Source organism: Pan paniscus, chromosome 9, assembly GCF_029289425.2.
Source record: "Pan paniscus chromosome 9, NHGRI_mPanPan1-v2.0_pri, whole genome shotgun sequence".
NCBI lineage: Eukaryota > Metazoa > Chordata > Mammalia > Primates > Hominidae > Pan > Pan paniscus.
In genome coordinates this window covers 125,827,300-125,849,837 of record NC_073258.2, presented here as the reverse complement: position 1 = coordinate 125,849,837, position 22,538 = coordinate 125,827,300, and the positions used below count along the sequence as shown (strand labels likewise).

Sequence of the window (22,538 nt, the reverse complement as noted above, 5' to 3'; positions counted from 1 at the left end):
AATCGAGTCACCCCTCATCTCTGGTACCTCATTCCCACAATACAAGAGGCGTGGGGCAGTGCTCATGTCCCAGACTGTGAGAATGTTTGGAAAAATTTGCCTCTAGTGAGGAGCGAAGATTCTCATCCCAGCTGGCTGATAAATTATACTTTTCCCTTCTCTGAAGTAGGAACAGCTGGGCAGGCTCTGGCCATCAGACTGTGATCAGGTAAAACAGGAGCCATTCCCATTTCATTTGCTCAGACATTTAGTGAGCAGCTACTATGTGCCAGAGGCTGCGCCAGGTGCTAGGGGCACAGGGCTGAAAAGAACAGAATCATGTGGCCCTGCTCTTGAGGCTCTCACGGTCTAGTGCAGCAGACTCATAAATCCATGCTTGTAATTCAGGATTGCTTATTTCACGTTTCTTTATCACCTTTAGCATCTATGACAAATGCTTGTATTTATTGACTTGTCTACTTTTCTCCCCTCATCAGACTGGGAACTCCTTAAAGGGAGAAAAGAAAGGGAACCAACATTCGAGTGCCAATTACGTGCTGTCACTGGGCGCTTTGCAGTCACTTCACCGCCAAAGCGGTTCATCATAGGTTCCACTATTCTTATTCCACAGATGAGAAGATTGAGGCTCAGAGAGATTAATTCATTTGCTTGTGGCCAAAGCTAGCATGTGGTGGAGCTGGGACTCAACCTGAACGGGTGTGGCCCCAAAGTTCTGGCTTGTTCTCCACATACTGCTCAAGGGGTACCTTCAGCACCTGAAGCAGGGCCTACCTCAGGGAGCAGTTGATTATACAAAGTAAGGAAGGAGTACAGAAGAGCGTGGGGTTAATGCTGAGAGGGAAGGGGGTTAGGGAAGACTGCACAGGAAGGGATTATGGAAGTTTCGAGGAATAAATGGAATTTGCCAAAATGACAAGGAACAAAACGTCCAGTCTACAGCCATCCCACTCTGAACGCACCCGATCTCGTCTGGAATGTCCGTCTAGGTGGAAATGGCATGGAGGCATGAAACAGTGTTGTGTGTTCTGATCACCTACTCAAAAGCTCCCTGCTTCCTCCATGACTTCCCCTACTCCTCCCATTCCTGTCTTAGGAAATAGGAGCTCAAGAATCGGATAAGAACCACATGGGGCCAGGAGCAGTGGTTTATGCCTATAATCCCAGGACTTTAGGATTGCTTGAGGCCAGGAGTTCAAGAGCAGCCTGGGCAACTTAGCAAGGCCCCATCTCTACCAAAAAAAATTTTTTTTAAATTAACCAAACATGTTGGTGTGCACCTGTAGTCCCAGCTACTCGAGAGGCTGAGACAGGAGGATCACTTGAGCTTGTGAGGTTGAGGCTGCAGTGAACTATGATCATACTACTGTACTCCAGCCTGGGAGATAGGACAACACCCTGTCTCAAAAATAAATAAATAAATAAATAAAAATAAAAAACACCTGGACACACAGATGGCAGAGTGACCCCAATGGGGCCACTGTACAATGGAGTAGAGTGTTTTTGTTTTATTGTTATTGTTATCTTTTCTGAAACTAGATTATAACTTCCGTGAAGGTAAGATCCAGTCTGCTTTGCTCACAAGTATGATTTCAACACCAAGAGCAGTGTCTGATTAATTTTGGAATCAGTGAACAGAACTGGACCAGGAAAAGGGGCATTTTCTACCTCTCTGCCCTCTCAGGAGGCTGGTGTAACTGGGCCAAACTGGAAGCGCCTCCTGTTTGGGGTCATGGAAACCAAAAGCCAGACAAGCACCAGGTGGGGCCCGAAGGAGGTGAGGCCCCGAGTCCTTGAGCAGCTGGTGCCATCCAGCTTTGCCTTCTCTGTCTTCTCTGCCTCCTCCTGTCTAATTCAGGAGCCAACAACAGGACATGCGCTCAGAGAAAGGGGCCAGGGAGCAGACCTTGGGCCTGCCCCAGGCTTCAGCTCATGCAAAAGGTGCAAGAGTCCATATGGGGCAGGAGCCTGAGGAACACCAATACCGAAGGGACAACTCAAAGAAGAAGAGCCTGCCAGGGGGACTGAGGAGTGCCCAGAGTGCTGTGACATGCAGAATGGCGCCGGTCACCCCCCACCTTCTTCTCTGGCATTGTGGCTATCATCCCAGAGAAGCCTGTGAATTATCAGCTCAGCCTCTGGAAACAGCAAAGGTAATAACCAAGGGCAACAGGAATGGGAGAGGAAAGAATAAACATAAAAACAGTGGACGAGAGAGTTCCACCATTGTTTTTCTGAAAAAAACAAAGAAGGAAGAATGGTAACTGGCTCCACAGAGAGAAGTCACAAGCCCAGAGCCTGTGATGGGGCTGAGCGACTCTGCAGAACCCTGAGTGGAGGAGCCCTCTGAGGCACCAAGCTCAGTGGCCTGGGGTCAGGCTCCTGGCTGGACAGCAGACGATGGTGGGAAGCCGGTTTTTAAAAAAGGGCTCCACGCACCCCACACAGCCGCTCAGCCAGTCTCCTCTGTCTCCAGAAAATGAACTTTTTTCTTTGAAAAAACTGAATAAGAACAATACTGGATTTGGGAACACCAAGTATGGTGGAAAGTGAAAAGAATTAGGGAGCGGTCTGCATGCTCAACTGTGTGCCCTTCTGTCCTTTTCCCGGCCTTGCTAGCAACTCCCCAATACCACCAACCTGAGCCAGTAGATTGCAAGGGTTGAAGAGCCCCAGAGGGAACTGCAGTTACTGGTATCAAAGGCACCTCAATAAAAAGGTTGGCTTGTGACCCAATAACCTATAGGAAGCCCACTGGTTAACAAACTGCCCAGTTACATCCCAAGCTCCCCACATCAACTTTTAGTGCCTCTTTCTCAAATATGAACAAACAGAGGATCACCAGATATTTAAAGAAATTTGCAAACATGGAAAAGGGAAACTAAAACAGAAAAAAAAAAAAAAAAGGAGGAGGAATGGAGCAATAGAGCTCTTGCAAGGAATAAAAGAAAGTTTCAAAAGAGCAGTAATGCTTCAAAAACACTCTCAAAAAGAGGAAAAAATGTACTCATAAAACAATAAGAGATTACAATGAAAAGATAAATTTTTAATTTTAAAAGCCTCTTTGAAATTAAAAATATAACTAAAAGTTTTTCAAAAATTGAATATAAAGTTTAGAAGATAAAGTTGAAGAAATCTTTCAAAGAGTGAAGCAAAATGGTAGAGATGGATAATAGGAGAGAAAAAAAGACATTAGTCTCCTAATGAGCCCAGCACAAAGAATAGAAAAGATATATACCAATGCCCACCACCTTCATTATCATGACATTTTAGAACATAAAACATTTTAAAAGTCCTAAAACACAGGTAAAAGAAACGAGCATAAAAACATCAAACTTTTGGCCGGGCGCTGTGGCTTACGCCTGTAATCCCAGCACTTTGGGAGGCCGAGGCAGGCGGATTACGAGGTCAGGAGATCGAGACCATCCTGGCTAACATGGTGAAACTCTGTCTCTACTAAAAAATACAAAAAATTAGCCGGGCGTGGTGGTGGGCGCCTGTAGTCCCAGCTATTCGGGAGGCTGAGGCAAAAGAATGGCGTGAACCCGGAGGCAGAGCTTGCAGTGAGCCGAGATCGCGTCACTGCACTCCAGCCTGGGCGACAGAGCGAGACTCCGTCTCAAAAAAAAAAAAAAAAATTAAACTTTTAAAAAGAGCAACCTCAGATGTTAAAAGATATCAGAGAAATGCCTTTTACATTCTGAAAGAAACTGTTCTTTAATCTAAAATTTGATACCCAAATAAATTATCAGTCACCTATCACAGTAGTCTAGAGATATTTTCAGATATTCAATGACTCAAGAAAATGACCTCCTAGGCACCCTATCTTAGGAAGTTATTGGAGGATGGGGTTTAATAAAGTTAGACTATAGGGCAACATAGAATACATGGAATTCAGGAAATAGGGTATTTACCACAGGAAGACAATAAAGGAAAAACTCAAAATTATGGTAAATTGAAGCCTCTGGATGACAGTTAAACAGCATTCCTATAAAGCAGCTAATCCAGGTTGAAACAGAAAAACACAAGATTCTTGGAGGGATTACTATATGGGGAAAAAGTAAAACAGATGAGCCTGAATGCATAGAAAGTAAATTCCAGGAAAAACAATGGATTGTATGAAAAAGGACACAAGGTCACATTGTACTACTTGACTTGGTAGCAAATTATATTTGCATAGTCATTAGCATAGAAACATCAAATAGTGATTGAACTAAAGAGTAAGTTTATGTTGAAGAGATAGGAGGAGGGGAAGAACAAGGATGGAGTTGGGAGACAACACCATGAGAGAATTAAGTTCTCTACATGGCAGTAAATCAATACATAATTCCTAAAATTGGTCAATTAAGTAGTAACAATATAAGCATATTATTTAGAAACACAGCGATATACACAAAAAAGAAATGAGATGTAAGAGTTGATGGTAACTGCCTTGGGGCAGGACTTGGGAGCGTGGAGAGGTGAGGCAAGGCCACTGTTGATTTCCAAACTATCTATATATATTCTTTGATAAATAAAAATTAAACTTTTATAAGAGAGTCCACATGACATGCACACATCCCAGCTCAGCTTTTCAGGCTGTGGGATCAGATGAGGATTTGTGGTCAAAGCTCTGACCGAAATAAACGATGCGTCTTTATCCGCGTTTCTGCAGATACCCCTTGGGGACCTGACACAGTGGTTGGAGGCCAGTAGGCTACGAAGATAAAGAATCCTGACCCTGGCCTACAGCTGTGGAGGGTACAGGCAATTCTCAAATATGCTGTGATATTTCATGTCTGTGCATGCTGGTCTCTCTGATTAGAGTGCTTCAACAAATAAAGCTCTAATCACCTAATGTGGTGGACATCTCTTCAAGCTTTAAACACCTCCAATCTATCTCCTCTCCTAGAAAGCCCTTCCTGAACCCTCCTTCCCAAAGAGAGAGTTATTCCCTCTTTTCACCTATTTTTGAATCTTCTGTGGATGCATCTAGCAAAGCATCCATCACCCTGTGTTTCGGTTGTAAATAAACCATCTCTCCAACTGATTTGTGATTCTCTCTGTGGCCATCAGCTTATGCTGGTTATGCTGTGGGATAAACAACCATAAAATCACAGCAGCTCACCATGCAAAGGTTTATCTCTCATTATGTTACACGTCGGCTGTGGCACTGGCATTCCATGTCTTCTCTTCATTGTGGGACCCAGCTAGAGAGGCCTGGCCCTATTCTGGGCATGCCGCTCTTCTAGAAGATAAAAAAGAGAAAATGCAGTGGAACCACAAAATGTCCCTGAAACCTCCTGCTCAGGCTTTGAGGAGAAAGCTTCTGCTCAAATTTCACTGGCCAAAGCAAGCCACATGACCAGGTCTGACATCAGTATAAGCCTTTCACAGGGCAAGGCAGCAAACAATTGGGCACACTAATACCGTCTGTCACAGTCTCCTTGTAGGTTTCACATCTTATTTTGATATCCTGGCCCTAACACAATGCTTGGCACCAAGTCAAGTACTCAGAGCATCTTCATGGACTTGAACTGATTATCAGATAATAACTTAGCCTGATACAGGAACCTAAGATCAGAAGGCAATTTGAAGAAGGCAAAGGGCCTGCTGCGGAGCTGGGAGGGCATCAACAACAGGCTCACAGCACGGGAAATAGCACCATGCTCGGAATCAAGAGGCCCAGGTTCCAATTCAGCTGTGAAAAGCCATACCCACCACCCTGGGCTCAGCCTTCGAATGAAAGGGATGACCTCAATAATCCCTGGGGCTCCTTCCAGTTCTCACTTCTTAGGAGCCTGTCATGGAACCCCTCAACCTGGGTCCCTTGGTACTCACTTGCCAATCTGCCAGCTGCCATTAGTCACGGCATCCAGCTCTATGATTAGAAAGAAAATAAGCCCCAAAGTCACTTCATGTGCTAAAATGAATTTCTAAAAACCAAACATTCACCCATGTCAATAGAAGAAAATACAACTATACTTCAAAAATGAATATGTTTTCAATAAAAATGTTATGTGGCAAATGCTCCTTAAACCATTTTCTATTTTGAGCATGTTGCTCTGACAGAGGGATCTCCAGTTACATGAAAACTACTTATGACATTGCAGAGGGTTGTGATTACACATCTGAATGTATCTGCACTAAGTTCAGGTTCATGGATGGAAACCATCACATCAGTTGAAACTGTCTTGCACTTAGTAGGAGTTTGGTGTTTGTTAAATGAATGAATATCTGTCTTAATTGTACATCTTGGACACTGAAACTATCATTCCCAATCCAAATTATTCCTATTTTTCTGCTATTTTTGAAAGCTTTGAGGAAAAAGTATTAATCTAAAAGGGTTGAGAAATCCTGTAGCTAATAGGCTGATGCACTGAGAGAATTATTTAGCAGATGCCAAGTCCTGAGCCTTGCGTTCTCAGCACCAGAAGACAAAGGCTGTGATGACCCTGTTTGATTAGAGAAACTTGTGCCTTTAAGTTTCCACCCATAAATCATGGATGCCAGCCTGGGTGTTCACCACCATCAGATAATAATAGCAACATATATTAATACATAGCATTTCCTTTATGCCAGAGCCCTTCCAAGTCCTTTGCATGCATTAACTCTCATCACTATCACAGCAACCCTAGGAAATAGGTACTGTTGTCATCTCCATTTTACTGATGGGAGAATCAAGGTACAAGGAAGGTGAGTTAACCCATCTAAGGTCGCACAGTAAGTGGAGGGCCGGCTTTGAATGCAGGCAAGCTGGGTCCAGAGTCTGTGCTGAAGTCACCTCTACATTATACGGTCTGAGCAGCAGCATGCTGCCAAGTGAGTTGGAGTCATTCCTGGATATAGATGTAACCTGGAACCCGTAAGCATTTCATCACCTCTTCACCCTTAAAGTCTCTTCCCACCCTGTCCTGCAGCAGCCCAGGAGACTATGATTTCTGCGCTCAAACTGAGGGTGCGAGGGGAGAGGTGAGTGTGACTTTGGCTCTCCCAAACACCAGCATGGCTCATTTTTTTAGGTGGATGCCAGTGTATCCTTATCCATCTCCAAGTTTCTGGATGCCATGCCATCCTGCCTGGCAGGGGAGGGAGGGGGTATAAGGAAAGTCACCTTTCCCTGGGACCACAAGGTCCTGTTTCTTGTGGCCACAGCACTGCAATCACCAGGCAAGGCTGTTTCCCGTAAAGATCAATCAATGCTGCCCCCATCCCACGTTCCCACCCTTTCCTGCTCCTCGGCCTACAACTGCTATCGATTACAGCAGAGCAGGGAAGCAAATGCCAAAATATATCAATCAATCACCAAGGTGGCCAAGAGACTTTATTAAAACCACTATGCCTTCTTCTATTTTCCTGCCCCCCGCCCCGCCCAGCTTCCTCGGCCCAGTGGCCATTTCTTTTGGAAGGTTTCCAAGAACTTTGCAGACATGATCTGATGGCTGGTGGAATTTCCTCTATTTGGGGAAAATTTAGACCCAGAGAAGGAGCAAGAACAAGTCCCATAGTGAGAAGATGGAAACCAGGTGTGTGAAAATACGTGCAAGTGTCTGTGCAGTACATATATGAAAATGTGCAAGTATGTGTGTTTGTTTAAAGAAAAACCTAGAACTTAGTCACATTTCAGAAACATTTGGTAATTATCGCTGAAGTTTTTACAAATCAATTCCTTCTGGTCGCTTAATGTCCTTCACTAAGTGGTTTAATTGTGAAATTTCACTTTATAATTGGGTTCATTTTAATGCAGAAAGAGGTAGATTTGCATAAGCAAATGACAAACAGTTAACAAAACCCATTAGCAGAGAGGCAGGACTCTAAAGAGCCGCACACCTGGGTAGTCAGCTCAGAATCAAAGCCTGTGGCAAGGAAATCCCTGCCCTCACCCAGACCAAATTCCAGGCCTCTAACGAGAGGGGAAGGAGGACACACATTTCAAGTGCCTTAACAGATTGCTTAGTCCTAGCAGACTAAGTTGCTAGGATGAGAGGAGACCCTCAGAGAGACAGTTTCATTTGCTTGTCAATGAAAAACCAAAGACTTTTCTTTCTTTTTTCTTTTTCTTTTTCTTTTCTTTTTTTTTTTTTTTTTGAGATGGAGTCTCACTCTGTCACCCAGGCTGGAGTGCAATGGCGCGATCTTGGCTCACTGCAACCTCTGCCTCCCGGGTTCAAGTGATTCTTCTGCCTCAGCCTCCCCAGTAGCTGGAATTACAGGTGCCCGCCACCACGTCCAGCAAATTTTTGTGTTTTTAGTAGAGACGGGGTTTCACCATGTTGGCCAGGCTGGTCTCGAACTCCTGACCTCAGTGATCCTCCCACCTCGGCCTCCCAAAGTGCTGGGATTACAGGCATGAGCCACTACCCCCAGCCCAAAGACTTTTTTGTCTAAGGAAACTCTGGACAAGGATTTTTTTTTTAACCGGCAGTTTTATACAGCTATCTGACAACTCTTGGTCCAGATGAAAAAAGCATGGACTCAGAGTAGCGGGGGGTGGGGGACAGAGAATCTGACTGCCAACTCTCATTCTGCCACGAACTAGCAAGGATCCTCATGCCTCAGTTTCCTCTTCTGTAAAAAGACAACCTAAAACTAGATTATGAGTTCTTATGTTTCCCAAACTCCTGCTATCATCACAAGTAATTGACTCATTCATTCATTCACCCAACAGATATTTATGGCACCCTTGCTATGAGCAGGTTCTGTAGAAATTAGAGAATCATGAGGAGACAGGGTGAGGCCTCAGTGCTGGGGAACACATAGCCATAGACAAGGCCCTACCCTCATGGAATTTATCTTCTAATGGGGTGTTATGGATTGAATTGCACCCCCCACCAGATTCATATGTTGAAACCTTAACCACTAATGTGACTGTATTTAGGGATAAGGCTTCTTTTTTTTTTTTTTTTTTTTAAGATGGAGTTTCACTCTTGTTGCCCAGGCTGGAGTGCAATGGCGTGATCTCGGCCCACTGCAACATCCACCTCCCTGGTTCAAGTGACTCTCCTGTCTCAGCCTCCAGAGTAGTTGGGATTACAGGCACCCGCCATCACACCCGGCTAATTTTGTGTTTTTAGTAGAGACAGGGTTTCACCAGGTTGGCCAGCCTGGTCTCAAACTCCTGACCTCAAGTGATCTGCCTGCCTCAGCCTCCCAAAGTGCTAGGATTACAGGTGTGAGCCACCGTGTCCCGCAGACAGAGGGTCTTTAAGGAAGTAATTAAGGTTAAAAAAGTTACAAGGGTGGGGGTCTAATCCAATAGGACTGGTGTCCTTACAAAAAGAGAAAAAAACAGAGATTCCCTCCTCCTCATTCTCCCAACCTGTGCACAAAGAGGTCATGGGAGGGCATAGGGAGAAGGCAGCCACCTACAAGCAAACAGAGAGGCTTCCCCGGAAACCAACCTTGCTAACACGTTGATCTTGAACATCCAGCCTCCAGAACTGTAAGAAAATAAATGTCTGTTGTTTAAGCCCCGCAGTCTGTGGTATTTTGCTACATAGCTGGAGCTGACGGATACAAGGGTAAGCAGGGAAGGGCACAGTGTTATGGGAGCGCAGATTAGGGCCGCCCCACCCTGGCTACAGGGGGATGGAAGGTTTTCCAGAGAACCTGCCATCCAAATATAGACCTGAAGGGAGGATTAACAGGTGCAAACAGGAAAGAGTACTCAGGGCAGGACACCCACACGTGTGAAGACCCTGAGGGAAGAGGAGCAAGTTCTGTCAGAGGAGCTGAACACGTTTCTTTATGGATGGAGCCTGGAGGGTGAGATGAAGAGGGGGTGGAATGAGGCTGAGGAGGTCGGGGGAGCCAGCGTGGCTGACATTTCATAAGCAAACACCCTGAAGATCCCAGAGAACAAGCTGCTCCACTTTTCGACACTTCGGACTCACCTCATTGATGCTTCTGATTCTGCTGGAAAAAATGCCAACTTGGGCTCTGCAGGTTCCAAGAAGTCGTGAGCTTTTCCCTGGCACCTGGTTGGCTGCATCATTCCTCAGCATCACTGCGTGTGTTCCTTGTGGAAATGCTTTGCTTGTTCATCCATAAGCTCCCTCCTTACCTTTCAAAGCCTCTTCTGGTGCTTGCCTTCAGTTCTGTAAAATTCCATTGCTTTTTATTAATAATTGCTAGTGTTTATTGCGTTAGTTAATACTAACCATGTACCAGGTGTTGTTTTAGGGGCTTTATGTGTATTAGCTCTTTTAATCCTCACAACAACACTATGAAGTAGATTCTATTAATTCTAGTTTATGGATGAGGAAACTGAAGCACAGAGAGATTAAACAGTCACTTGCCCAGGGCCGCTTGGCTAACAAACGGAGGAGGCAGGATTAAAACCCAGGCAGTTGGCTGGGGGCAGTGGTGCACGCCTGTGATCCCAACACTTTGGGAGGCCGAGACTGCCTGATCTCAGAAGTTCGAGACAATCCTGGGCAACGTGGTGAAATCTCTACCAAAATACAAAAAATTAGCCAGGCGTGGTGGTGGGTGCCTGTAGTCTCAGCTACTTGGGAGGCTGAGGCAGGAGAATCGCTTGAACCTAGAAGGTGGAGGTTACAGTGAGCCAAGATTGCACCACGGCCCTCCAGCCTGGGTGACAGAGGGAGACCCTGTCTCAAAAAAAAAAAAAAAAAAAAAACCCGGGCAGTCTAGCTTGGGTGTCTATGCTCCTAACCACTACGCTGTGCTGTCCAAAAAAAAAAAAAAAGATGGAAACTGAGGCTTGGCTAGGTTCCCCTGGCTAGGTGAAGCATGGGTGCCAGGACTAGAACTGAGGTCTTCCTGATCCCATGTTCTCTGCTGTTCACACTTAGCGGGGCTGCCTCTTGAGGGAAAGGAGGAGAAGCAGATGAGTTTGAGGACCACTCAGGAGGTAGACAAGCTAGGACTATCATGGGGGTAATCAAAGAATATGGGATACAATAGGAAGCCAAGGGCAAAGCCAGGTTTCTAGCTCAACTGTGCAGCCAAAACTTCATCATCTTCTGCCACTTTATTTTATTTATTTATTTATTTATTTTGAGACGGAGTCTCACTCTGTCACCCAGGCTGGAGTGCAGTGGTGCAATCTTGGCTTACTGCAACCTCAGCCTCCCAGGTTCAAGTGATTCTCCTGCCTCAGCCTCCTGAGTCGCTGGGACTACAGGTGCGTGCGAACACGCCCAGCTAATTTTTATGTTTTTAGTAGAGACGAGGTTTCACCATGTTAGCCGGGATGGTCTCGATCTCCTGACCTCATGATCCACCCGCCTCGGCCTCCCAAAGTGTTGGGATTACAGGTGTGAGCCACCGCGCCCGGCCTGCCACTTTATTCTTTATTCATTCATTCTTTCGTTCATTTGACACATACTGTGTTTTGGGTGCTGGCTGGGAAAAGCAGGAATTGGGGAGCGGGTAGATACTGAGACTGGCCATGACACTCACCAGGCCTTACTCCTTCCCCTTGTCCATGGAGCTCAAGGACTTTGCATTCTAGGGCATGGGGTTGATAAATAAATTATTACAACGTGATTATAAGTATATCAATATATCTACATCTATCTGTCTACCTATCTACCTACCATCTACCTACCTATAAAAGGAGTACAAGGAAGACAGCCCATCTCTGACTAAAGAAGTCAGGGGGAGCCTCAATCTAGAGAGGGTACCACTGGAGCCAGTGCTGAAGGGTATGATGGGAATATCCTAGGAGAGTATCGGGGATCCTGGGAGCTTCCCTGGAAAGTCTGTGACTGATGCCTGAGCTCTTCAACCAGAGTCATCAAATTCAGATATTCATGCTGAAAGGAGCCTCAGAGGCCCTCTCTATCCACAGGTGAGCCGACTGAGCAGGGCCAGGCCTGGGGTGAAGCGGAATTTCAGGAAGCACCCCGTCTCCAGCCACACAGGCGCCAACCCGCCAGCACCACCCTGCAAGCAAGGCCTCACCCTGGTCTCAGGCACAGCTCTCTCCAAGGGTCACACAGCAAAGCCAACAGTGCCATGCAAGGACCCCTGCCGCCTGCACTCCAGTCTTCTGCGTTTTGTGATTATGGAGAGCAAGGGAAAGGGAGAAGGAAAAGAAGGGGAAGAGGAGTCAAGAAATGCACCGCAGTCTCCTGTTCCTACAACAGAAAAGACAGCTCTGAAACTCTATATCCACCCACTTCAAGTTCCCGCCTTCCTTCCTCAAGCCTTACGTTCAGAAATGAGGATCTCTTCCCCACAGAGCCCTTCCCTCCCCTCTTTCTACTACCTGCTCTTCCAATTCCACACCTTTTCAACATTTATTTCAGCTGCAGATTGTCTTTCAAAAGCTGGCGGGGCGAGCCCTGCAGAGCCCACCACCGCGGCCAGAGGGTTGTAGTTCTACAGTCAGCCAGCAGGGGGCAGGCCTGCTCCGAGTCTCCGTCCTGCCCCGACCATCCCAGCCCCCCAGCCCAGTCACAACTCCTTAGAGATGCAAATTGAGAGGCAGCCTTCCTAACCCGAGAGGGCTGCTAATTCTCTGACAGTATGCAGATTTCCATCTTGCCTTTGCCTGGGTTTATTTGTTTTACTTTGCAATAAATTTAATACAGACTCCCTGAAGCAGAGAGGCAGATGGACTATAAAGTGCATTTTGAGCAGCCTTAGTTACTAGGTTAGTGTGGGTTTTGATCCCTGCTTAAATTATATCTATGAAATTTGACATGGATTTGGGTCTGGGGTTTGCTGGCTCCTTGGTGCTCTGGAGCGGCTTTCAGAGCATTTACAAGGGTTGATTTGATTATTGGGGCTTTAATTTTTCAGAGGCTAACGAGGAGGCTGGGAAGCCCGGCCGGGGCCTGGCAGGAAGATGGAAAAGCTGGGATAAGTTGGGTTTCTACCTGCCCCAGTGTTCACGGTATCGAAATCGTTTTCTCATGTCCCTCGAGGGGCCCTAAGTCACTCTCACCAAAGAGCTGCATGCGGAAACCTGTTCTGATTCCCGGGGTAGTAGTGCAGCAAGGAGCTAGCTCAGATTCTATGAAAAAAGTCAGACGCACATATGGGACAGACATAACTAAAACATCTATAAAGAAACATTAACAAGAATGGTACAGATCAGCATTGTATAACAATGTAAATTGGATGTGAGGGGACTTGGCAGAAGGACTAAAGTCAACGCACTCCTGTTAACCCCTTTGCCTTGTGCCAGAGTGTGCGGCCTCCCGCTTCCCTACTTCCTTCCAGCAGACCCCTGAAGAAAGGAGGCGGAAGGAACTAGGAATGGGATGAGTTGGGTTCTTGCCCTGGCTCCACCGATGACTTCTTTGTTCAGATATTTGGTGAATATATTTAATTTCTGCAAGCTTCAGTTTCCCTCTGCACAGTTGGAATTTCATTATCATGAGGACCAAGTAAGAGATCTTTGGGAAGAATGTGTGTAGGCTGTAAAGGACCGGACCATAAAAAGTGAGTACATGGACAGATGTCATTCCCCGGTTGTGAAATGGTCATTGATGGATTAGGGTAGCAAGGCTTCAAGGCCAGAGAGGAGCTATTAATGGAATTTCCAAAGCCAGTCCATGAGCAACATTGGTGGAATGAGTTGGGTTTCACAAACTAGCCAAGGTGTGAGACGGCCAGCTTTCTCACTGGTGGTGAGTTCTGCTCACCTGTGTGCGAAGCCTGCCTGCCAGCAGAGGACACCCTGAGAAGGTTCCAGCAGCAGCAGCAGCAGCAGCAGCAGCAGCAGCAGCAGCAGACGCCGAGGATTGTCCTGCAGAGCCCTGAGGGCTTGGCCACCCTGGCTGTGGGAGACTGGCAGGGGCTGGTGCTGCAGATTCATCTTCTCCCGCGTGAACCCGAGTGCAGGCAGAGCCCAGAGACAGAGGAGGGAGGGGAGGGAGGGCCCCTTGGCAAGGACCCAATTCATCCCATTCCTAGTTCCTTCCGCCTCTTTTCTTCAGGGGTCTGCTGAAAGGAAGTAGGGAAGTGGGAGGCCCGTCCCTCCTGCCTCCCTCCTCTGCATCTTCACATCTCTTAGGCCAGAGACTGGAGCAGGAAAGGGAGTTTGAGGGGGAACTAAGAGGAATGTGTTTGAAGAGCCAAGAAGAGCAAAGATTTGGGAGCCACCAGAGAAAAGGGGTAGAGAGTAGAAAGAGGCAGGTCGGGGAGAAAGGAAGGAACCATGACACATTGATATTTACTCCTGAAACTTTGAAGAGGATTGTGAACTGCTGGGGGAAGGGGAGAGAAATGAGAGAAGAGAAAGGAAATAACCAGCTCCACATGAAGGAGGGGGTGCGGTACAGGGGAGGTGGAGGCTGAGATTAAATGGAAATGAGGGGCTTGGTCACCATGGAGAAAGAAGCTGGAAGCTTTGGCAGCAGTTTGTCTATTAGGAGGAAAGGCAGGGATCAAAGAAGCTGTGGTGTGTCTATACACACAACCGGATTGGAAAATAACTAGCTGAATTCTGCCCAAAGCAGGGGGGAGGGGGAAGGGAGTGAAAACTGGTTGAATTCTTTCCCAAATAACAATGGTTCTCCCCACGCTCGTTTCTCCCTTCTATCTGTTCCTCTGTCGCCTTAGGAACACACTACACTGAAACTGTTGGGTTGTGAAGATTTTGTTAAATTAAATTTGGTGACTTCCCCTCCGCCCCAGTGACCTGTGTGTTCAAGGGAATGGAAACCCTACATCCTGTCCCGGATAGAGGAAGGGAGATGGTAGCTGAGGTGGGGAAGGAGGGCGAAAGGAGGGACGCAGCAGTGAGGGTAAACCAGCCGATGCCTTGGTCTTCACGGGACCCTCTGAAGGAGAATGAAGAAATCCAGAAGCAGTGGCCACCGGCCAAAAGAATGGCCACACAGCCTCTCCACAACCACAGCGGGGCTGCACTGGGACCCATGCTGGGTCTCTGCCTGACCCTGGGCTTTTCAGAGAGCCCACAAAGGCTTTTCACCAGGAACACCCTCCCTGTTCCAGACCACACGGCAGGTGCGCAGGCGGGCCAAGGGACAGCTGTCTGGGTGAAGGTGGGGTGGAGTGTGGAAAGATCTGAGACCAAGGCCCACAGGCTCCTCAAACACAGAACAGCGCTGGGGCCAAGAACTGGAGTGGGGCGGGGGGCCTGAGGCCAGGGCCTCCACGTGGACCCTTCCCCTAGCCTGTAAGCATCAGCAGCAGTGCTGAGCAGCGGGGAGGCTGGCTTCCCGGCTGGAGGCAAGGAGACTGAAGGAAGAAGGAATCAAGGTTGCTGAAGGTTAGAGGCTTCAAGGGAAAATGGAGCAGGGGGCAAGCCTCTGACTCTGAGTGTGTGTGAAGAGCAGGGTGGAGAGGAACAGAGCCATACATCTGTCTCTTGCGATCTTCAGGATACACTACACTAACATTTTGAAAATCATTCATCATTTATCTGAAATTCAAGTTTGACTGGCTAGCATGTATTTTGTCTGGCATCCCTATCCCTGGGTCCAAGGGATTGGGGTGATAACCACAAGGCTTATGTCACAAATTGGGTGAGGCCAGGGAACCCTTATAGACCTCAGAGGTCGGTGACTTACAACATACCATGGAGCTTTACCCATGCCCAGGTCCGATCAGTGTGTCCCAACTGTAGCTGGGGTTAGGAGAGCAGCATCGTTTGCAGGCACACTGGGCCATGGGGGAGCTTGGCCAAAACTTCATCTCTGCCAGTGCCTTTAGGAGTGAACCAGAATCCGGCAAGATCAGAGCGACTCCCCCAGAGGAAAAACTGCCTTTTTTCTACATCCACGCGAGTCTTGGAGGCTAGCGAGGCCTAAACTAAACCAATAAGCATGTTCTCCCCGGGGAGAGCAGCTTGCCTCAGTCCTTCTGAGGAGTGTAACTAACACTCTTCTCCAGTCTTTCCCCGTTCATACAACTCTGAACAATACTTCCCTAACCTAAAACTCTCCTCCTGCAGCGGATGCTCTTTCAAATTCTATTCAGAATCCAGCCTCTAAGATGCTACATTCCAAGAGGAAAGAAAATAAATAAATACATAAATCAATAATAATCCTACATTAATTTCAAACTCAGTTACGAACACAGAAGCAAAAAAAATCAATGGTGGCCAAATGAAAAAGGGCAGACTGAAAGGGTTTCTTAATCCAGAAAACTTTTATAATGATATGACACATAATAGAGAACAAAATAAAATTAAAACAATAAAAAAAAGGTACACCCAGCAAGCAGTGTCCTGTTAAATAATTGGATGAGATTCATCAGAGTAGCAACTGGCGCTGAGCGTTTTTTAATTTTCTCCCTGCTGGAGCCTCTCCTCTCACAGTATCAACAAATAGATTAACTACTTGTCAGAGACGAGGCCTTCACACAGCAAAATTGAATTCTTCAGTATTTATCTTCCCCCTTTACACCCCCTGCCCAAAGAGGAATATCTGATCACTTTTTAAAAAAAGATCCCAAATCTAGAAATGATTAATTCTGTCCCATGATGCAAAGGGTTAATTCCACCATGGTTCATGAAGGAAAGCTGGGTTTAATAAGAATTGCTAATTGCCTTTTCCTTAGGAAGGAATGAACTTTGAAAGGGCAAAAGACAGAGGCAGCTTCACCCCTTCAATGATGTATCTGTGGCAAGGGCAGGCCCACCAGTGTCACGGTGTTTTAGAGAAACGAAGGTTCTGCAGGAGTTGGACTAGGGAGGAATGGCGAGCCCACGGAGGCACAGCCTGCCACAGAGCAGCCATGGCCACAGGCCCATCCACAGCAATGCTTTCGTTTCAGGAAAACAACGTAATGGTTCAAATTGGACTAATATGGTTAACTTAAAAATTTTTTGCTTTAGAATTTTGTTAGTATTCAATTAATTCTTAGTTATAATGGAGCTACAAACATTGGGAAGTTATACCTATTTTTGGTTTGTACTTTTTGGGTTACACTATGATATAAATAATGTAGGTCAATATTAGATGTCTGGGGAAATATTCTTCCTTTTTTAAAAACGATGTGAACGTTAATCAAATATGAGAAACAATCGGAGGCTGGAAGAACTCAGCCAGAAGGTCCGAATGCCCAGGGGACTAATCCTCACATAATTCACTAGGTAGCATAGGCAAGGCTGTGACTTACTCAGTGTCAACTTGAAAACAGGGATTATAGCCCTGTCATGGTGGCTCACATCTGTCATCCCAGCACTTTGGGAGGCTGAGGCAGGTGGATCATTTGAGGCCAGGTGTTTGGGACTAGCTTGGCCAACACGACAAAACCCCATCTCTACTAAAAATACAAAAATTAGCCAAGCGTGGTGGCCAGTGCCTATAGTCCCAGCTATTCAAGAGGCTGAGGCAGGAGAATCACTTGAACCCCGAAAGTGGAGGTTACAGTGAGCTGAGGTCACGCCATTGCACTCCAGCCTGGGCGACAGAGCAAGACCCTGTCTTAAAAAAAAAAAAAAAAATTTAGTTTTGAACTAGTTATTCCACACCCATTATCTCCAGATCAAACAAGATAATGGTGTGGAATAACTATTTCAAAAAGTTTAACCATTTAGAAACCATTAAGAAAAGTGTTCTTCCATCACATCATAATAAAGGGTAAGCAGTCTACTTTGAGGCAGATTGTTCTTGGATTTGCATGCTTGAACTCACTGAGATGAAAGAGCTGTCAGCTCCATCATGGTTAACCTAAGAAGACGTCAGGGAGGAGAAGGAGGAAGAGGATAGAGGAAGGAACCTGTATTTAGCCCATTGGTACCTGGCTTAGCTCAGAGACCCTGCTGGGCAGTCTGTCCATCCGTGCTCCATGAAGGTGTTAGTCATAGGCCTTTCTGTTCTGTCCAGTCCCCCTCTCTGCTTCCTCTGTTCTCTTGCCTCCCAGGACCCCCTTCTGAGTTAGTTTGAGAAATGAAACAGAAATGATATCACTTAATGGGGAAGACACTTGTCAGTTTTTCCTGCTCTGGCCTGGCCCAACTTTCTAATCAGCAGTTTTGCATCCAAGGTTGGACCCACTTAAGTAAAACTCAGGCAGGCACAATTCAATCAGATGTTTCAGGGGCTGAGTTCTCTGAAGGAGCAGAAGCAGAAGTGGAGAGGACTGGGGTGTGCATTGGTGCCAAGTAAGCATGTTTTGAAAAAATAGCATGGAAACATAAATTAGTGACATCTTAGGAGGCAGTTCAGACACTTGTTATTCCCAGACTGCAGCAGCAATTTCAGAGTAGTTGGTTTTTTGACATCAAAAGGTAAGAGGCTGCTCAACTATTGGGTTATTTTGGTATTCTACAGCCTAGTGCATGAAATATCAAACTATCTTACCAATAGAGAATGAAATACAATCCTTTTTTACAAGTAAAGACAAATTAAAGATTCAATCTAAAATAGCATATCATTTACAATAGCAACAAAATTGTAAAGCATATGAGAAGTAGTCTAAGAAATAATATATATAACTTTTTATGGAGAAAGATTTTAAACCCTATTAGTGGACATAAAAGAAAACCTGAATAAATGAAAGAATCTTTCATAATTATGAAAGGGATGACTTTATACAATGCCAATTCCCCCAAAATAGCATGTAAATTTAATTCATTCCAATAAGAATCCCAGTAGACTGGGTAGAGGGGGATGAATTTGACAATCATTTAAAAATTGGTGATGAAGAATACAAGTCAACTAATGCTAAGTTTTTTTTAAGAAAAAAAAAAAAAAGAAGAGCAAAAGAAAGGATCAGACTATACCAGACACTAAGAAATATCACAATAACAGAGTTATTGAAAGAGTGTGGTAGGCACAGAACAGATAAACGGGCTGGTACAATGTGCAAGTCCAGATAGACTTAGGTGTGCATGAAAACCTGGCATATGGTGAATCTGGCATCATAAATCAAAGGGTGAAAAGATGAAGTATTTTATAAGTGATGAAATAAGTTCAAATATCTATCTTATTACTGGATATGAAAATAAACCTTATATGGATTCAATACCTAAATATGAAAGGCAAAGCCATAAACTAACAGAAGAAAATATATGATAGTATATTGTGACCTTGAAGCAGGAAAAGATATTTTAAACAAGATCCAAAAGCAAAACCATAAAGAGAAAAATGGATGAATTTTACACCCAAATTAAGGATTTCTGTTCAGTGAAGTACACCATCGACAGAGTTAACAGATGGGTAATGCCTGGAAGAAGACATTTGCAACTAGCAATTGTTCAGGGAATCCCAACAAATTAGGGAAAAAAAAAAAAAAAAAGGACGGGAAACAATAGAAAAACGGGCAAAGTATATGATTAGGTAGTTCACAGAAAGGGAAGTCTTAAAGCCTAATAAGTATTTGAAGTGATGCTTAATTTCATGAGTAATATGAAAAACGCAAAACAAAAATAAGATCCCACTTTACATCTAACAAATTAGTAAACATTAGAAAGCCTGATGATGCCGAGTGCTAGCAAAGATGTTCACCAGGAACAGCTGATGAAGGTGAATGCCGGAGCAGTTATTTAGGAGCACCGTGTAGTAGAACGTAGTGGAAGGAGAAATGCAGATAGCCTATGACCCAGCATTGTCTCTTGGTGGGTTTATATGCCCTAGAGAAACTGGCACATAAGCACAAAAAAGTTCATCCCTTGCCAATAGTGGTAGCAAAGTATTGGTGGCAACGTGGGTGCTCTTCACCAGGGGAATGGAAGGGTGAATTGCAGTTAACAGAAATGATGAAACACTGTGCAGTGGTATGAAGAAATGTGATAGATCCATGTACAGCAACGTGGCTAGGGCTCCAAATCAGAGTTGGGAGGAAGGGGGAGTGAGAATAAATTTATAGCATGATACCAATTATGGAATTTTTTAAAAGACACAAAGCAGCAGTATACGTATCTCAAGAATAAACTTAAAGAAGGTGGATCAGAAGGACATTACAGTGGATGAGGTGGTGCTGACCCGCAGCCCTGCTTCAGGCCCATCCACCTGAGTCCTTGGCTGCTGAGAATATTTGCACTGAGGCGCAAGGCAGTGTCCCTAAGGGGAATTGCTCGGCCATAAGGAACTGCTTCGCCTAAGGTTATGCTTCTCCTAGGGAAAGGCCAGTGGTCACTGGCTGATTCCAAGATATGAAACACTGATCCCCTTTGCTTCAGTGTGCAAAAACAATGAAGGGCCCAGCTCAGCTGCAACCACAGGGGGATCCCCTTCCCCTCCAGTGCAATCTGACCTTCCTTATTTCCGTGCAAGTGTATCTCCTGAGGGCACTCACAAATAAATCTGCATGTCACTCCCATCTCAGAACTTGATTCCAGAGAGCCCCATCTAAAAGACACATTAAATCATCAAGAGTGAGAGCCTTTAGTGGGGAAAGGAGAACAGAAATGGGATGGGGAAAATAAGAACTCGGGAAAACAAGAATTCAGAAAATTATCAACAATGATGACAACACACCATCAAATGAGGAGTATGATCAACTCCATTACGTGCCCCCAGAGTCTAAAATGTAAAATAAAAAGATGGGAAACATAACATCTGCCTGTGACCATATGCAAGGTGTCCCTCCCTTGTTCAATTTGTAGCTCAACGTCAGTTAATCTTCTGCCCACACGCCAGTGGTGATGAAGTAACAGACTTGGAAACAAGTGATGATCAAGGTCTCATGCTTTTTGTCCTTGTAACTGGGGACATCTTCAAGAATCAGGGGATTGAGGGGGTGGTTCTCCTTTGGCCCTAGTCTATTCTTGCTGCAAGGAGCTGTGAGAGATGGTTCCATCCTGCCCAGCCAGGGAAGGAGGAAGCAAAAGGGTGTGGGGTATGTGTGGTGGGGTAGAGTGGTGTGTGTGTTGGGATGTGTGTGTGCAAGAAAGAGAGACAGAGACAGAGAACGTGTTTCCACCTCAGGCAGGGAACAGCCCAAGATTCAGCAGACAGAGATCCTGGTCTTGCTATTGGCTGCAGCGCCATAGGAGCCAGGACTGGCACTTTCCGACACTTGTGGGGACCAGCTCCTCACATCTGGGGTGCAGCTTGTTCTGCCTCACAGAGCTGGACATCAGACCCTGCCTTCCACACCCCCTGCATCCCGCCTCTCCCCTCTGCTCACTCTCAGGTGTCATGGGTTCCATATTCTTCTGTGATGGAGACATGTTCACTTTCTTGGGCCCTGACTCAGCCCATCTCCTCTCCACTGCCCCAACCCCACTTCCAGAGTCCTTCACCCTCTTCAGGGTTTCTGAGAGTCTCGGTGAACTCACACACCCAGGCACTGAAGAAGACGAGGCTGCGGAGAGAAGTCTAGTCCCTCCGGAGAGGCCGAGTGATCTATGGGAATGGCTCATCACAGGCTGGAGTGCCCACAATTCTCTCTCTCCTTAATTTAAAGAAATATAGAGGAGCATGTTTGAAGGAGCATAAAAAAATTATAATGCGAACTCACCGACTCACTCTTTCAACAAAAATGTATGGAGCTCCTGCTATGCAGCACATAAGGCAGGGGCTTCCGCAATACATAAGACGATCTCTGGTCTCCAGGAGCTTGCAGCCTGCTAGAAAGGGAAGGCTTGCACATAATACCTACGATGAAAGTGTAGCGCGATGACAGCAATAAGAAGGTCACTCCCCAGATGCTTTGGGTGTCAGAGTAAGGAAATTCACTCCAGAGGGAAGAATCAAAGAAGGCTTCCAGGGCCCTACAGCTTTTGAAATAAATTGCAACTGAGAGCTAGTATTTGTTGTTGATTTTTAAGTTAATTTTATTATATTTGGGAAATACATTGACCAGCATAAAAAATAAGAGCATCAACAATTGTACTGCCTTTTAAAAAATATATAAAGTGAGATATCAGTATTCCCCTTCACCCATCCCATTCCATCCCTCAAAGTAACTACTGTAACAGTTTGGTATGTATCATCAGCCCTTGTCTTTTGATGGAAATGATTTTAGCAGGAAGAGATGAGAGGGGTATCCCAGGAGGAGAACAGGATGTAAACAAAGACAAGAAAAGGCAAGTTTTTGTCTGGAGTGCATGGCAAAAGTAGAAGATGAGAGATGATGTCATAATAGGAGGTTGGAGTCATATCACAGAAGGTCCTAAATGTAGGAGTGTGGTTATTTTGGACATTATCCAATTTGCAATGCCAGATAAAAAATGACTGAAGGAATTTGGGATTTTTTGCTAGAAGAAGAGAATATCCAGGGAGCACACAGTAGCATTAATTCAATTGTAAAATGTGCTATCATAAGGAAGAGAGATTCAAATTTTAATTTGAAGATCACAGGTCAAAATTTGGGTCAATAGTTGGAAGTTTCAAGAGTGGTATTTCAGTGCCATATAGGAAAGGACCTTCTAACAAACAGACCTGTGCAATAATAGAATGGGTGAGCTGGTGAGCAAGTAAGCTCTTCACTGGAAATGTCCAAACAAATTTACAAGAAAAAAACAACCCCATCAAAAAGTGGGTGAAGGATATGAACAGACACTTCTCAAAAGAAGACATTTATGCAGCCAACGGACACATGAAAAAATGCTCATCATCACTGGCCATCAGAGAAATGCAAATCAAAACCACAATGAGATACCATCTCACACCAGCTAGAATGGCGATCATTAAAAAGTCAGGAAACAACAGGTGCTGGAGAGG

General features: G+C 45.4%; 1 protein-coding gene across 3 annotated transcripts in view; it reads right to left on the bottom strand.

Annotated features, from left to right (window-relative positions):
• Positions 1-22,538, bottom strand: part of PKNOX2 (PBX/knotted 1 homeobox 2) — a 320,618-nt gene that overhangs the window by 278,404 nt on the left and 19,676 nt on the right. Inside the window, exons 3-7 of one of the 3 annotated variants that reach the window (XM_055095038.2) lie at positions 11,404-11,451; positions 9,870-10,073; positions 9,378-9,416; positions 5,818-5,857; positions 5,105-5,224 (exon numbers count right to left, since the gene is read on the bottom strand). The gene's annotated coding sequence lies outside the window, so the exon portion shown is untranslated. The remainder of the gene's footprint in view (positions 1-5,104; positions 5,225-5,817; positions 5,858-9,377; positions 9,417-9,869; positions 10,074-11,403; positions 11,452-22,538) is intronic. The other 2 variants (XM_055095040.2, XM_055095042.2) reach the window with 2 other exon arrangements.